At 39.2% G+C, this 18544-nt stretch overlaps 1 long non-coding RNA gene across 2 annotated transcripts; it reads left to right on the forward strand.

Moving 5' to 3' along the window:
• Positions 1 to 2198: 2198 nt before the first annotated feature.
• Positions 2199 to 18497, forward strand: LOC146553552 (uncharacterized). 2 transcript variants are annotated; one of them, XR_014889533.1, is made up of 4 exons: positions 2239 to 2304; positions 12477 to 12528; positions 16235 to 16296; positions 16401 to 18497. It is a non-coding gene; the product is annotated as an uncharacterized LOC146553552 (long non-coding RNA). The 2 variants fall into 2 exon arrangements; XR_014889532.1 differs by lacking the exon at positions 12477 to 12528 and having other exon boundaries at positions 2199 to 2304.
• Positions 18498 to 18544: the final 47 nt, after the last annotated feature.

Genomic DNA, 18544 nt, shown 5'->3' on the forward strand with positions numbered 1-18544 from the left:
CTGAATTGGATGGTTCAGACCCAGACCGGTATCAGAAGGAGACTTATGTGGTGTTCATAAGGATAACAGTAAGGTCATTGAGAGCAGCATTTCCTTTTCTGATCATTTGGCGAGCTTGTCAGCACCAGTATCTCAGTTCCCACATCCCTCTAGAATCATTTCTATGGGCTGGATTCAAACTCTGAAATTCAGGCCGGAGCTGAATAAGACCTCCTGTTGCTGTGCCTGTTTATAAGTTCAGCTCCAGTTCTTATATGCTGACTACTTTGATTTGAAGTTTCGGGCAGCTTCCATCCGATGGAAGGAAGTCAAGTTGAAAAGGCACAATATTACATAAAAAAACAGTATAAAAATATGCTTACAGCTGAGAATGCCCAATGCGACCTGATCTCTTTGAGACCGCAGTTTTGATTTAAAACAGACACAGTACACCATAGTCAGAACCCCACTCTACCTAACGGTTCTCATGTCAGTGTTCTGGAGGAGCAGGCAGTCCTAAGCTGCTCTGGACTGTGTAACATCCAGCCATCTTGTGAGTTCTCACTGATCAGACTCATGAAGAGCAGAGTCCTGTGCCAGCCCAGCAGATTACTGCCCCTAATCAATCTGATTAGATTGAGAGGGTGGACACCTTGGCTCACATCTGGGCTACATGCTCTAACTCCCCACAGTTTAGTCTGACAGCTAACAGAGCCAAAGCATTCAGCTATGCAGGAAGCTGATCATTCAGTGATACTGGTGGTAGCAAACTTTTTATGCTTATGTGCAGTTCTGCAAGATACAGAGCGTGTGTGCCACTCCGTGGTATTAAGAGACCACCGAGCCGGGCTTTGATAAATGAAGCAGAGTAAATACAGTAATGGAGGAAATTCTCACATGTATTAAATCTTACTTTAGGTTAATATAATGCTTTGTTCTGGTAGATGACAATTTCAGGAACGTGTAGGAAGTGAGGCATCTGAACATATTAACTGCTGTCCCAATCTAGCTGTTCAAACACATCAATTTCTATAGTAACATTTCATAACACTCCCTTGTGAGGTCATTTCAACCACGCTTTAATGATATATGCGCGTAGGCCGAGTTCCTCTCACTTTTCTCTGCTCACAGGCAAGAATAACAGTCACATAAATCATCCCAGGCCTCCTATTTTAAACAGGTGTCACTTTGATGATAAAAAATGACATCTTAATTCAGAGGCGCAATGCTGTGTCAGAACGGATTAACACATCAGAAGCAATTTTTATTTTTTTTGGTTCCAGCATCATTTGGGTGGCGGTTGAGCGTGTCAGTAAATATTGGCCTCCGCTTCTCCTGGGAGGGCGCAGTGGAGTGACACGGTCAGCCTTGATGTCTCTGGAAGAGGAGTCATCTGTCAGGTGATCGCTGTTGGAGGGTCACCTCGAGGAACAGATGAGAACATTTTAAGATGTGTTTTAAATTATGTTGCTTAAGGTTCAATTTAAACAGTCATGCCTGTGCTTAGACTGCAGGACAGTTTGAGCTGCGTATCGTTATTGTCTGCCAGACAAAACTTTATAGTACCACTGTAATTTCAATTGAATGTAAAGCTGACAGTATCAGGTTAAAATTACAAATGCGTGTTTGCTGTTCCAAGCTGGCACCAGCTGTGTGAATAGATTGCTAATATATATATATATATATATATATATATATATATATATATATATATATATATATATATATATATATATATATATATATATATATGTATATATAATATTGCTAATAGGTATCAGCGAAGTGACTGCTAATACAGGCCAAGGCAGTAAGCAAGGCCCATTTTGAGTAGCATTGCCTGCTAAATCTAAAAGACTTCCTCATATTTAGTAAGAATATCCCATTTCATGTTCTTTAATGATACAGCAAAATAAATGTCTGGTATTTATATACTCTAACTAAACACTCAAAGTATTTAAATACGACAAACCAGAATAACTCAAGCATACATGACTTTATTCTATGTACTTTAATTGCATTTTTTTATCTATTACCACCAGTGTTGGGACTAACGCGTTATTAAGTAACGCGTTACAGTAACTACGTTATTATTGTGGTAACGAGCACGGTAACTAGTTATTATGCCAAAATCAGGAACGCGTTACTCGTTACTGGGATTTGGATAGGGTCGTTACTCGTTACTTCGTGTGGTGGCTATCGCGGAGCTTCCACAGATTCAGTAACATTAGCAAGTGGTGAGGCCAGCAGGTGGATGAAGGAAAAGGGACGCAGACGGAAAAGAGACCGAGGCGGCCGCCGGTCCAAGTGTGAACTGAACTTCAGGTAAGAAGTTATGACCTGCAGTCTCTCTGGGTCAGATATAAACCAAGTTTAGGTGGAGTTTATTTTCGTTATTCTGACTTTTTCCGTACTGCGTGCTAGCTAGCATGACGGAGTTTCTATACAGCTGGGTGGTGCTATGATGTTAACGATGTTGAACTTTATTTTGTTCATAAGTTATTAGAGTTGCCAACCGTCCCGTCTGGTATTCAGAGAAAATATTACGCGTTTCTTATTGAGGTGAAAAGGAACAGTTTGTCCCGTAATTCAGCTACAATGGAAAAGGCACAAAGCTGGAGTTATTCTGTGTCTTTGCTGCACAGCTGCGTCTTCTTCTCTCATTCTCTCCCCTCCCTCTCCCGTTTCTACTTCAATCATGAAAACTGATCAGTGATCAGCTGATCGTCTTTTCTCTCTTGTGTGTTTATCGCCCACTTTGCGCCGAAAGAGGAAACCAGCGGATGTCGCGCTAAACAACAGCAGCACGTTTAAGCTTGATCAGCTGTTGTTAGAATTTATTTAATATTAATTTCTAGTATCAGCTGATGTTTGCTGGAGCCACAGCTGCAAAAAAGCTGCTGGTCATGATATGGTTTGGTTATGTGGTGAGAGGGAAACATGAAGATGAAACCAGGAGATGTCCTTACTGGATCATCAGAGCTGAACAGGTGATGGAGAAACAGGTTTACCTTTTAGGTGACATGAATGAGTTGAAGGGAAGTTATGAACTGTTTCTGAGAGACAAATAACACCAGGATCCTTTTCTAAGTAGCTGACAGCTGGTAACTGTGCAGGGGCGGGTCTAGCAAAGTGTTGCCAGGGGGGCAGGTAGGGCATTAACTGGGAATGGGGGGCACAAAGAAATACTTTTCTTTCTTATTCTCATTTAAAATGTCTAGCTTTTAAAAAATAATTATCTGAATCTTACAACAAACGATTGATAGATTGATGCATATATACCATCAGACAGTGTACATCACTGTCACAACAGTGTTTATTTTCATTCAAAGGCTTTATGATTTTTCCTATAATGGTGGGCCAGTCTCTAGTCAAAATGCCCGGGATGATTTTTTTGTCCCAGTCCAGCTCTGTATGCAGCTCATCTGCAGTCTGGTGTTGCCTACATCTTCCTATTCGGAAGGCAGAATTTCCGAGTTCTGAGTACAATCGAAAGCACCACGACTGCAGTTTTTGTGTTGGATGTAAAAGGCGCAGATGACGCTGTGACGTAGGCTAGAATCATGGCAGCAGTCAATGACGGTCCAGGCGTGGGATTTCTCTCGTGGAAATATGCACATTATCTTTTTCTTTCTATTGGTAGGTGGCACAGTGCACTTGTGGCAAGTAAGCAAGCTAGAAGATTGGCAAAGTTATGGAAGCAACACATTAACAAGAGAATTCTGAGTAAAACCAAAGTTACTTTCCCTAGTAACTAGTTACTTTGAAAGTAACGAGTAACTTGAAGTAACTGAGTTACTTTTGAGAGAAGTAACTAGTAATGTAACTAAGTTACTATTTTAAAGTAACTTACCCAACACTGATTACCACATGCCGATAGGTGCTTAGGGGACAGTTTGAAGTTCGGTATCTTGCCCAGGAATAGTCCAGCATGTGGACATGGAGTACTACCTACACGGCCTCTCAAAGTAAAGTTTAGTGATCTGACAAAAAGGTATTAAAGTAGTCAGTCAAATTAACCATGCTTTGTAAAAATGTGTTTATATCCTAAAAATGATCCTAAGAAATTTGAGTAAATTGAATAGTTCTAGTGAGGATAGTATGAGAGAACTGTATAAATTTTAAAGATATATTTCATCAGTATATGGAACTATGGGCTCACACTAAGTTTGACTTTTTTAAATATATGGTTAATGTTTAAGTCTCCATCATAATAAAAGTGTTGGAATAATCCATCCTTCATCAGCTAATAGCACAAGGGAACTGACATGCAGGGGTCTCTGCAGACTTGCGCTTTCAGTGTTTATGGACACACCCGGTAGTTACCGTCTGTTTCTTATAAAGGATATCAAAGAGGGAGCGCTGCCTGAGCCACAAAGCACCTGTTTCCTGACACTTCCATAACACGTGTTTGCCGCCGTCTTCAAAAAGCTTTCAAAGGATGAAGACACCGGCCGTGCTGCCTTAGCTTACTACATTACATGTTAGATCTAAATCACAGAGCTGCGTTCATTTAGTTGCTGACTGAAAAGTTACATTTGTTCTACGCTGTCACCACACTCTGAAATCTCTCTTAATTTTGCTTTATCTTTGCAATTATCTCCTGAGGTATTCACATGTTATACATTTGGAGTTTTTACTCTTCCATCTGATAAAACTACAGTCACAAATGCAGAGATCAAAAGTACAAAAGGACACAGACGGTGTTGTATGCTTTGATACTGATGGTCAATATAGTCAGTATTGTGGCCGTGATAATGCCTGAGGACAAACATTAGCAGGAAGGCAGGAGGGTTTTTGGTCTTGCTGTATGAATAGATAGTTCCATTTATAAACACACATGTAAAGTGATAAAGTCAAACCCAAAGGAAGGAGAGGAAGCAGTGTTATCTCCCTTGTTGCTGGTAACAACAGGGTGTCTCAGGTAGGATGTGATTGTTTCTCTCTCCATGTTTGTACATGTGTGGTGTTTTTAGAAGATCTGACGCCTTGCCTGCTTGTATTTGATCTAGTGACTGTAATCATGCCTAAATTAACCTTACTTACTACCAGGGGTTAAAGTCGGATTTGGCAGTTGGGGGGAGCCCTAAGATAGATTTATAGGGGCACACTCTGAAAGAAGAATTGCTTAGGAATAAATGAGAATAATTTGTTTTGCAAGCTCCAGTGAACATTTCTTTTTGTATGGACTGTGATCAGTGCTGCTCCTATTGTATTGTGTATTTAGCCAAATGAATTCAACAAGATATAAGAATATACCAACCACTAGACACTGTAAAGTTAGTATAAATGTCAGTGTTGGGCAAGTTACTTTGAAAAAAGTAATTAATTATAGTTACTAGTTACTTCTTCAAAAAAGTAACTGAGTTAGTAACTGAGTTACAATATTCTAAAAGTAATTAATTACTTGAAAAGTAACTATTGCGTTACTTTAAAAAAAAAAAAACAACCTTTAACCCTCTGGGGTCCAGGGTATAATTGGCCATTTTTAACTACTTTTGATTTTCCCTCCACATTTTACCTTTAAAATCGATTTACTTTGCCTTGTTTGGTATCATCCTTTTCAGCACAACCTCACGTGTCTGAATTTACAGTTATGTTTTCATTTTGACATACTGTATTAACACAACTGATCTAAAATCAGATAAAAAACATAAAATCAGAGTAGAAAAAGTTATATTTTTTACTGTAACAACCACAAACATGTTTAACGAATCATATTTCATAACTTTAAATGCAAATATAAATTGTCAATTTTAAAATCCTATGCACAAGTTTTGCAAACAACAAAGTTATTTGCATCCATTTACCTTTTACCTTAATTTTTTAAATAACCATTTCAAACTATTTACAGAACAATCAGCTGTTCTGCATTCAATATGATGCCACACAAATTATTTGTGCTACTCCAAATATTTCTGTCCACTATAAAGGAGAACATCACAGCCTGATACCTGCAGGTCTGACAGCAGCAGGTGTATCACTCCTTTTTCTACCTGGAGACAGCAGTCGCCTCATTGTTTTGACACACAACACAAAACTATCCACAACACTACATGCTAACTACACAAGACAACACATTAACTACACACTCCAAACACGCTAAACGTCACAAATCTCTCACATCTTAAACCTCGCTCTCTCTGTCAACTTACATTAAAATTGCTGAACTCGATATAACCAAGTAGTAGATGAAACCAGTGCAACATAGTGCATCCCTGTAAGTTTTATCATAGTACTGCAAATTAACCAGTTTAGCCTGCACTAAAATGAATTAGGACACTGTATTACAGTTTAAATTTCAAATTCATAAAGATCCACTGGCTGAGCAGTGCTTACCTTTCAAAATAATATCTTGTCTTCCTCTCCTTTCCTCTCTTTCTTACATCTTTCCCCATCTTTTAGTGTTGCACACTTTCTCTCTGTCCATGTGAAATACTAGCAGGGAAAAACATGCGCACAGTTGGTGAATTTGGTGATATTTGTTGAGCTGCTTGAAAAGTTGTGTTTAAAATTACCTGTGAATTTTAAAAAACGAACAAGATGTTTAAGTACCATGTCCGCAACTTTACAATTGCATAATGAACACATCCCGGGAATGAGAAGGAAAAAGAACATGTTTAAGGTGTAAGCTCACAATGAAATGTCATTTTTTGGTCTTTTTTTACTGAGCAAATATAACTATGCTGTCATTGGAAGCAACATCAGGCTGCACACGAACAACAAAGTCAACTCATTCAGCAGGAACATGCATGAACCTGCCTATTGGATGTAATAACTCATTAACTGAAGGTGCCAGAATGCTGCTCCCCTGCTTTAACCCCTGCTTACTGCCTTGTGGTTGTGTGCCACTAATAATCAGTCAAGGCGCAGTTTAATTCCATGTTGGACTCATAAAATATGTAGTGAAGACTTTAACAGGTGGACACCAATTCAGTATTTTACCAAATATGAGATATGGTCATAATCTTTCCTTCTGTTCCTGAATAATTTATAACATTGCATAATATTTTTTTGCCAAACAATGTAATTTAAGAACAGCACAGTGGTGAATGAGTTTGCATGTTCTCACTGTGTGTGAGTGGGTTCTCTTTGTATAGACCGTCTTCCTACCACAGTCTAAACAAATTCAGGTTAGTTTAACTGGTGTTTTTAAACTGGCCATGAATAGTCATCCGTCTCACTGTGTTGGCCCTGAATTAGACTGGTGACCTGTCCATGATGACCACACAGTTTCACTTCCATTATATACATAAACTGTTAACACTTTGTAATTGATCAGCATCAACCCAGCAATTCCTGGATTATGGTCAAAACACATTTTGTGAGCTCACAGTTAGCTTAAGTATTTAGCGACAAAAAGCAATCAGTTCCGAATGAGTGTGAAGTTAACCCCTAAGGGTGTTGAAGAGCTATCACATTCCCAAAATTAAGATGGACTGAAGCATGCAAGAATGATGCTGGTGTAGAGGCATAAAAAATCAACACTGTGTTTAGGAAGACATTTCATGATGTGGCAATCCAGCTGTCACATCATTAACATCTACTTGTTAGATCTATTCACACACTGCTATAATGCTTTAAATAAATTCTCCTCATTTTAAATACTAAAGATGGATTTCTGCTGCTTATCCACCTGACTTGTAAAGACCTAACCAAATTACCCCGAGAAAATATCAGACCACATACTTTACATGCTGGTCCCACTAGTAAAGCGTTAAGAACCTTATGTAGACTTTAAGTCTGATGTTTTGATGTCACTGTTTTTGAATCTTTTCATTTTTCCACACTTGTGTCCCATCAAATTCCCCAATCTAAAGTCTAATTTAAAGTTCTTGCATTGCAGTTTCCTGATTTGAAAATGTTCCCAAAATCCAGATACATCAAACAACATGTGGCCACAGTCATTCATGCATATCGAGTGTAATATAAACAAAACTCTGGATTATGTTCAAGCTTTAAGTTAGGCACACTCAGACAGTCTGTAAACATGGCAAAAGCATCTACTTTTGCAAGAAAAAAAATTGGCTGAATTTGCTTTTCAGTAATTCTCCACTCTTAGTTGTGGAAATTGATTTACATATGGGATATTTGAGAAATTAGGTTACCTCTGTAGCCCAGTCAGCTATGTGAATGTGTCTGCACTGAGAAACTCACACTTATAGTCACCTGCTCCTTCTTTTCCAGTGAGAGCATGTTTAGCAAAGCAGGGTACTGCATGAAGAGATTTCCCCCCCAGTTTCTGTCTGGCTGTTCAACTGCCAACCCCATCAACAGACATTACCTACCTAACTTTGTAAAAGTCAAAGTATTTCGTCTGAACAACCAACCAAGCCAAGGGAATCAAAGTCAGGCAAACAAAAGGCAACTTGTGGGAGCAAGATCACTTAAAAGTAATTACAAAAAGTAATGAAGCTACATTAAAAGGTGCTATTTGTCTTTGAGCAGTGGTCTTGCTTTAGAAGTGAACTGAAGGGTGTAAGTACATGAACCAGTTCTTTACAAACCAGGTCTGTTGAAAAGTCGGCGGTTCATGAACGAAAGCGGTAAGGTGGTGAGGTCAGGCGAATCAGGAATCAAAGGTTTGTGTACAGTATGTGCATTCTGGTGTGGTTCACAGGCGAATCTTGATTGATGACCACATTATCAGAGTGTTCATACAAAATGCTGCTCTGTAACTGATTCAAACAAGAAGTTGTCCCAGCAGAAAGGGCATTGACAGGGCTAATGGCAGTACTTGTGTTGACCATTACATACAAAACATATTTACTGTTCACATGCACACACACAGACACACACGCAAAAAATCAGATAAAACATCCACATTAAACTACTACCTCTACTCCCCTTTCTTTTTTTTCTCTGCCCTCCCCCCACCCCTGCCTCTCCAGTAATGAAAACAAGATGTTCTTAGTCTCCATAGACAGAGAGTAGTAGCAAGTTAGGGCTCCAGTCTCCGCTCCACAATTCTCTTAAACCCTCATCTGACTTTCTTAAATATGTGACAAAAATGCATTAACGGAGACTTTAGGGGCAGCACCTTGACTGCTGTAAATAAAAACGTGCTGCTCAATGCGAACTTTCCCTCGCCTGTTAAAGGTGGGGAAGTGGCTGAGCCTCATGGAAGTGGGTACTCTGAAGGACTGAGATGAAGCTCGTTGAATAGGACATGAGAAAATTGGGAGTTTCTCTGCCGGCAGGCATCTCTCTCTCTGCATATTTGTGTGTGTGTGCATACTGTAAGCATCTGAGTGTGCACTTTCCACTAAAAAGAGGTGAGTATTACTACCAGACTCTGCACCTGACCTTCATTTTTCAATTTGTAAACCAATCTTCTCACAATTGGGCACCAAATTAAAGGATAAACACAGAAGATATTCATCGTGTTTACTTCAAAGCCCTAAACATCACTATACCTTCCTTGCTCTGTCCCCTTCACTTAAGCCCCCATCAGCAGCATTCCCACCCAATCACTGCTTCTTTTCCTGCCATACATTAGTCCTAATCACGGTCAGTCCTTTTTTTTTTAAGCCAGTTATCGCTTGTCACTCTGTAGCAAGCGTGTGATGAAGACATATAGTTGTTGGTGCTTTCATTTTACATGTACTTTCTCATAATCAAAGTGTGTGCTTGTGTCCTCCTTCTTTAAGACTATGTGCAATTTAAAATATGTGTTAATTGTGACTGATGCACACTGTTAATGGTTCCGATCAAATATTCCTATATTCCCTGTGTTGCATGTCACTGTTTTTTTTAACATGTTTTTTATATATGTAGCAATGTTGCTTCTTTCATGTGATTTTATCTTAGCAGAGGTTAAAACAAGAGAATGACTGTTATCATGTAGTTGAGTAACCCTGTGTTAGCAAGTTACAGGTATCCATGTTTATCCAATTTTAATACAGGAAATTCGTTTTACTTTACTTATCATTAGCAGTTATTTAAAAATTCACTAACAGCAAAGTTAGCAATGTAATATCCTCAACCCAATGTTTCACTGTGCTACACACGACACTATTTTTCCTTATTTGACACAGTTTAATATAGGCCTGGCCATTTTAAAATTTGATTACACTACAGAAATTGTAGGAAGATATACTACATAACACAAAAGCAAGTTGTGTTATGTCTAGATTGTTTCTGATTTGTGAATGTCTGCATGTTGTTGTTTCCCTGTTTCAGAGCTTTCAAGCTTGAAAGCGCAAAATGTGCGTATGTTTACTTGGACTGACACTTGTGTTTAGTTAGCTGCCCCTCAACACATTTTGGGCAGACTGTGTGAGTGGGTGTCTCAGGCCGCCAGTTTTTCAGAGCTTTCAGACATTTTAGTCTTAAATTAATTTAGTACTAGTTTACATGGTAAAAGTGTTTGGGAGAGACATTGATCTCAGTCAACAGTTCATTATCTTTAGTGGGCAATTATCCACATTGTCACGTTTGCATTTATCCCTGTGACTCTAAGGTCACAGGGGTCTAGTGTAATTCAAGCTGCATGGATGACTCCATGGCCTTAGTCTTTAGGGTAAAGTACACCCAAGGGAACTGTCTCCACAAGCACACAAAAAGCCAGTTTGGCTCAACCCATTTTGATACCTTTGCATTTTTTTTAGTGTAGGTTATTTATCTTGCTTTTGTATTTGCAAATACAGATGTGTTCAAAGTCACCTTCACTGGTGTTTTCCTGTAACTATAATAACTCACCATACCATAAATGTCCATCTATCAATTTATTTTCTGCTCGTCTAGTTCAGGTTGGTGGGATGGGGCTGAAGTGTACCTCAGCTGTCATAGGGTGAGAGGTATAGCACACCCTGGACACATCGCCACTTTGTTGCAGGGATAACACAGAGAAATAGACAACCATCATGCATATTGTGAAGAAGCTGAAGGAGAGAACCCACACAGACACAGGGAGATCATGCAAACTCCACACAGAAAGGACTGGATTCAAACCTAGGACCTTCTTGTTGCAAGGCAGTGGTTATTCCCGTCACACCACCATGCTATCCCGTGCCATAAATAATTTTGTAACTGTTGTTTTACATACTTATCTACAAGTTTAAATACCCAATCTCTACTTGCTAACACTTGTTTTATTATGTGCAAATCATTTGCCAAAAAGAGAGAGGGAGTTAAAATCATTTGATTAAGAACTCATTTAAAAACTTTTTTTTTTTGGCGTAAATACTGAACAGATATTTGATTGATTTGTATACATGATTATAATTAGGACATTATTTGAGTTGCAAGTGCAACCTTTAAAATGAAAACTGTTGTAGCAATACAACATCATAGGAAAATTTATAATAAGCACTGGACTTGTATTTCTAAATCCACCAGATGAGTTACGGATGTATTTAATATAGAAATGCACTTGAATCACATACTTGTTTCTTTTGGCAAGTTATCGAAGATAATATTCGTATGTTGATGATTATGAGCAACCATGTTGTGGTTTTGCCAGGCTAGATGACTCCCCCACCACCACATGTGGCATTTGGCCTTCAGAAACTCCTTAAACAATTTCTCCCTATGACAATACACAATACTTCATACCATAACTGACCCATATGTGTGCAAGTTCTACAGTTGTGTCTGGTAAACAAGATCAGATTTCGATTTCCCTGATTTTGAAGCCAACCATATGTGTTCAGACAGAACGTGCACATTTTCTGATGTGGTTTGATTGCACATGAAGTCAATGAAAATACAAGAGAGGCATAACCAGTTAAGATCAAAACAAAATTAAAATGTTACAGCTTGCAACTCTGGCAGACGCTGGCATGCTGTCAATGCATTTATCTCTACCTCGATCACTTAGTATGCTGGTTGTTCGAGGTAAATATGCTCAAAGGTCAAGCAGTAGACTGTGAACTGCAAGAAGCAATCCTATATAATCAACAAATCTATACACTGGGCCAGCTTTACTGACTACACAGCAAATTTAAGGATAAACAAGTTACTTTAAGCTACATCATGAACCTGAATGCATAACTAAAACTCTGCACAGTATGTATGTGTGAGTTGTAATAGCACAAAAATAATATCTGTGTGTACAAAGCATTTTCTCTAGGTCCAGAAGCAGATTATCCCCAACATTTCCAGTTGTTTTGCAGGTTTTCAAGTGAGATCATACTAACAGCATAAGCTTATGAATGACTCATTTTTAGTTCCAAAGAGACATGAGGGGTACTTACTAAATCTGACATGCACTGACTCTTCAGCACAAACTTCTCAGTTATGTTACATCAGTTGCTGCTGCTGTTTAGTTTATATGGATCCTTATTAGGTACACCGATGCAGCTGCTATTCTTCATATGGTCCACAAATAGCTTCACACTATGACAATATAATAACTTAACAGAGAACACAGAGACATAAATTCTCTGTGTTAAGCCGTTACAGTGCACTGCTGAAACACTAAACTACTAAACTACTGTTAACTGAATAATTAACTTGAGCAGCAATAACTTAACTATAACTTAATTTGCTTACAGCTGTAAATGTATACCAGCAGAACTGAACTCCCTGCCCTGGTCCCTCCCACCTGTAAGTATACATGCACTGGCACATAACTATCAATCCAATTATTCATCTATCTATCTATCCATCCATCCATTTTCTGATGTAATGTAATTCAGGTTAGTGTTAGAGTAAGGCTGGGGCCTGTCCCAGCTGCCATAGGAGGAGAGGCTGTGCACAGCCTGGACAGGTTGTCAGCCTGTCACATTCTGACACATAGAAACAGACAAGCATTCACGCTCATATTCACACCTATGGCCAGTTTAGAATAACAAATTAACCTAACGCTCGGGTCTTTGGACTTTGGAAGTAAAGCCAGAAATTTCAAATGTAACTTAGTTCAAGGTTAAAATATAGCAGCTGCACCTGAAGGCAAATACAAAGGTATAATTTGCATGTATAACGTTTAAGGTGTTGAATGATGCTTGGTTATGCAGGATGGAAAGGCATTATGCGGTGCACTCTCAGAAAAATCGCTGTGGCTATATTTCATTAAAAATTTCAGGGGAATATTTAAAATAGAGAAAGGCTATCCAGCACAAATATGAATGGCTGACTTTAAACACCTTAATGGCCCTCAGACCAGAACTTGGCAGTCACTGGAGTTGTGAGTAATATCCGTCTGCAGGCAGCTAGTTCATTTAAGAGACGAGCAATAAATGGCTCAAGTGAGGGGGAAGAAAATACTGTGGTTCATTTTAAACAAGGTATGGGCTTGTCCATTTCCTTTGTTTTTCAGTTCCAGAATGGAAATCATAAATAATAAATAATAGCGACTTTTTTTGGTTTTATATATAGTATGGCACAACAAGGGTGCACTAACAAATAATGGCATCAAATAACTTGTAAAAGATTAACCAAATCCAGATTTTAGGTCACAAGTTCAAATATGCATCACTTATTTGAAGCTTTGCATTCCAGCTTTGACCTTCTAAATGACTTAAAAGTCACAATGAGAGAATGAGTCACAGCGTTAGTACTAAGCACCATCTCCCTGCAGTGACACATTTTTTAAGCAGATCCTCATGTTTTCTTGAGCATTGCCTGTCTTAATCTTGGGAAAAAGGCCTATTTCCTTCTGGTTCCAAGTTCTCCCACTGAGGGACAAAGTGTGTCCCTAAGTTCAAGCGGAACCTCGGGCAATGTAAAGGGGTGAGGAGGACAAGAGGTAGACCCATGTTAGAGCCAGGATATACTGTGGGAGTGTGTGGGAGAAAACTGAGAGGTTACTGACCTTACAGGGAAATAAGTAAAGCTTGAGAAAATACACAATAAACAAGAGACAGATTACAATCATCTTAAGTCATGGAACTGAAGAATATAGCCTCCATGACATAGAAAGGTTGCAGCAGAGAAGAAGCAAAGAAGAATATCCTGCACAGATACAGCACTGCCATCACTACTGCCACCATCCCTGGACTGCGTGTTGTTGTAGATTTAACAACATTAAAACACAATAAAAATTGTATGAGTGAAATGTCTACATAACAAAGCTTAACCAAACATTTAAACATGCTAGCTTAAGTAAAGAACTGTTTGCTGGTGTGACTTTAATGACAACATCTCCCAACAAAGAGACCATGCTTCCAGCAAAAATTGATGCTTTTACAAAATCTATTGAACATTTGATTAATAGTTCATCATTACAAGTGTTCATAAGAAAAGCAGTTATTGAGGAGGAGATCTTTGCTCTAGTTCACACAAAAATTGTTTTTGTGTCATTTGGATTCTTACTTGAAACAAGCAAACCACAATTTCAAATAAAATTCTAGATAACAAAAGAGCTCAGCGCTGTTTCTGATGTAACAAAACCGAAACAGTTTCCTATTAGAGTTTCCAACAATTATGTGTCACCACTTCCCTATACCTCTTATCAGAGCCCATGTACACAATGGAAGTGACTGACCTGTGCAGCTCCGATGACATACAAAATGCTCCCAGAGGCTTTTGGTCATGTAGCAGCACCAACAACCTTAGTGGACGTACTTGGGAGGTTAGCTGAACTCCGCGCAATTATTCAGTATCTCTGGGCATCTGTAAGACATTTTCTATGATATTACACAACTGTAATATTTTCTGTTAGTCGGAACATGTGATCAGATATAAATTACACAGACTTCTTACATTTCACAAATTCATGTTTAACCTGATACTTTAAATGAAAAATGTATGATTGTGAAATATAAATGGAATCACTGCAGCACACACAAACACATGCCTGGATGCCCATTAGCAGTTTAGCAAAGGAGATAGCCCCAGTGTGCAGAAGGGTAGAAAGAGAAATGTTGTCACAGGCCAAGATTAGAAGGTAGGTTGATAGATCCTCTCCTGCTTCTAATGAAGCCCTGCCTCATATTAGCCCTGGGTGAAGGAAACAAAAAGGGAGGGTAGCGTAAGAGGCTACAATAGGGGCCAGGAGGAGAGAGTTATCTCATGCTAACTTAGTTAGCTGATAGGCTCCAGGGATACAGGAGAAGAAGGGTCAAGACCCCTACCAACATCCCTCTGGGGACCAAAGCACAGAGAAGTCAACATTCCTGAGAAACTCGGAGACTTTCCTTCCCTGGAGAGATGGAAAGATGAGGGAAAGACTGATTGAAGGGGGAGACACAGTGGGCCTAAGAGAGCAAAAGAATGAGAGAACTTTGCATGTTCTTTCCATTTAGCCTCCTCACAGAATGACTGCACACACAGACACTCACTTCACTTTATGCATCACATACGTTTTCCAAGCCATTTACAATCCCAGGCATTGTTAGTGGCTCATAAACTCACATTGACCTATGTACACTCATTCCTGTCATTATTTGTGAAATATTTTTAGGCAAACTCCTAAAATAGTCTTTCTCTCTCTTCTCCCCTTGGGTAAGTAATTTCCAGAGCAGTGGTGAATGGCGCCTGCAGAAGTCTGAGGGCCAGGAGGAATTCGTACTCTTTGGCAGAGAGCCTTTGTTAAAGCGATATATCAGGCTTATCGGTTGCATGTGCATGCAAAAACAATTTGCATGATCTGTACCTGTGTTTGTTTACAGACAATATGGGGACGCAGCTAAAGTACCAAATACCATGCGGGGGGCTGATTTTCACTTAATCATCAGCCTTGTGTTAGACCTCTCTCAGCTGATGTTCAGCTGAGGCATGAACTGCCAAATATGTGAACATTAAATTTTGGAGTTCTTGAAATCAAAAGATTGAAAAGGTTTAAGTTTGAGACTTTTCCCTCTGTTTCCTTAAGCCTTTTTTGTCGATTCAATGAACAGTGAAAACCATTATAATCAGGGGATTATTTTGACCACAACCCCCCCCCCCCCCTTTTTTTTTAAAAAACAAATTGTAATATTTTAGAGTCTTTGAAGAAACTACTTAGCATGAATGTGGCCCAGACTGTGTAAACTGTGCCGGAGCCAAGACCTCTAAACACAGCAGATTTCAAGGTCTTACAATGATGCATTTTAATGGCACTTTTTCTGACCTCCCAACTAAATCCCCATCACTCCCCCTACTGTACAGATAGCACACAGAGGAATTTGAATCTCAGCTTCGTGTGGGTTTGATCGTGTTGTGAAATCAGGAACACTTAAGGAGAGTACGCACACTGACACAATGGACATTTGTGTGTGTGTGTGTGTGTGTGTGTGTGTGTGTACTGTTTTCATGTTTTCAACATTCAGCTGGCAGAGGTGCAGATCAGAAGGCCAGTGCAGAATAACAAAAAACCAATCTTCTGTTTCAGAGTCATTTCCCATTCCAGACTGAGTAAGCACCAAAGAAGGGAACTCCGCCCTGACAGACTGAGTGAGTAAGTCACCGAAAGCAATCATTTGTCTTTGTTCTGCACAGCAGGCATTATTTTGTCCTGTGTGTAAGCATTTGTCTTTCTTCATCATCATCTAATACAGCGAAGCTTTGACAGCCCTCATTCTGCTCTAGAACCCAGCTTGTCGTCTGCATCTCGCTCATGACAGCCCCCACAGCAGAGTCCTATGCAAACATGTAGGAATGTATGAGAAATATACCCTCCTGGAATGCCCCTGGCAATCACTGCTGGCCAGCGAACGAGCAAGAAGGCGGTCACATGTCTTCACAAAGGTCCAGGCAACTTTACAGCATTCTCAATCACTCATCGATGGTCCCTTTTTTTGGCAGTCATCTGTGGGCTCTGTGCAGCGAGAGAAAGTAAATGTAGCATTGCCAGAAACACCGCACAGCGCTGCCGCGCTGCTCCGAATAGGAGCAATGCCCTCCAGGCACCCCTAGTCTGGGCTCAAAGCCTCCAATATCTGGCAGCAGTTGTTAGTGTGCTCAAGGGGTGGAAGGATATTCAAACTTTCATCCCTGGTTAAAAATAGGCTGGCCCTCACAAAAAGAAGGCCCTGCTAATAATCACAGCTCTGTACTGGCTGTCTGAAGCATCTGGTCTGAGAATGTGTCATTTTTTAGGAGGGGCCTGGGAAACTGTAGACACCATGCTTGCTGCCCAGAATAAGAACCATGGGAATGATTGAAGGGGTCTTTTTTTGTGTGTGTGGGCCGCTGAACTAGGACTAGCCTGTCTGCAGGATTGGACAGCCTTCCTTGCTGCCTCCCGGCTGCCAAGTCAGGCATAACTCACTTAATGGCTGGTTTGCCAGAAACAGATGATTTTATGGTAACACATAAATGGCTGGGGACACAATGAGGTCAGGGACTCGTGGACATGGGAGCGATGTCAACTCTTGAAGGTCAAAAAGAAATCTTATATCGACAAGAGAGCGTTTCAGCTGGTTGCGGCACATGTATTCATGTAAATTAAATACTGGGACATTAGATTTGGGCTATTATTCCAGATATTTCCTTTAAACTTGAGGCTCACTTGACTTTTACATGGTGAGAGTTATTTTCTTCTTTTGAATATGTTTAGACAAGAGTTCATTTAGAAGATCCATGCCATTGTCATGTTTATATGTGTGGTAAATGTAGTTGCTAGCCATTTAGGGAATAGAACTGCATTTGATTAAGATTAAAAATATGTATTTTTTGTATGTAAATATGTAGATTTATGTATGTAGATTCTTTTATGTATAAGAAAGATAGCTGTTGCCCTTATTTCCAGTCCTCATATCAATCTAAGCTTTTTGGGGTCTACACAAAATCACATAAAATAATAAAAAGGTTCAATTCACAACGTACCAGCCAACTTAAAAAAGTTTAAAAAAGGAAGACAATTTGTTTTTTCCTGTGTTTTAAAGTGGAATGTACTACTAAATAAATGTGTCACTGTTGCTGACTAATTCCAAATAAACCACTTTGTCTGTTTATATTATATATTACAAAGTGTGGGAATGCTCAAGTATTACCACTATTCTTAATTTACAGGAAATGTGACAGGTGCACTGTGAATTGCCTTTTCTTGAGGAAGCAAACTTGCTGCTGTCATTAACCTGGCTAACAATTAGCTTTTAAAACAGAGAGAGGTGTTCATGGGAGACAAACTGGTTAATGAGTTGTCAGACCAGTACTTGGCTTGAAAAGCTTCCAGAGCTGAACCTGGGAGGGATGAAAACCATCGCAGAGCAAAATGTCACAAATAGTCTGAATAGAAAATCCGTGATCTGCAACTTACATAACCTGTTGTACTTTTATTTATTTATATTTGTGACCCAGTAGTTGTTGCTCTGAAAATAACCATTGCAGAAATGTGTTAAATTTTATAAATAAATGGCATTAATCTGCAACCTAATGCGAACAATGCATGAACAAATCCATTTTATTAAATCCATTTCAAAGCTTTTCAGCAGTGCTGCAGTATTAATCAATCCAAATTTCGGTTTAAATGGATATAATACTTGTTTGTTTTTGTAACTGTATATTACTTACCCCATTACTTGTGTTTAAATACTCGAGATCTAAACAGTTTTTGTATTTTTCTCTAACTCTAACATCTTATATTTTAAATGAAACTTTGCACATGTTTGCCAACAGTTGTATCCAATATAAACCTGGCTTGTTGCTATACTAATCAGTTATGATCTGTTATGGATTTTCAATTTTTCTCGCTCATTAT

The sequence above is a fragment of the Mchenga conophoros genome, linkage group LG18 (assembly GCF_057382185.1).
Source record: "Mchenga conophoros isolate Kocher_MC1m ecotype Shallow Benthic linkage group LG18, M_conophoros_male_GT1.1, whole genome shotgun sequence".
Lineage (NCBI taxonomy): Eukaryota > Metazoa > Chordata > Actinopteri > Cichliformes > Cichlidae > Mchenga > Mchenga conophoros.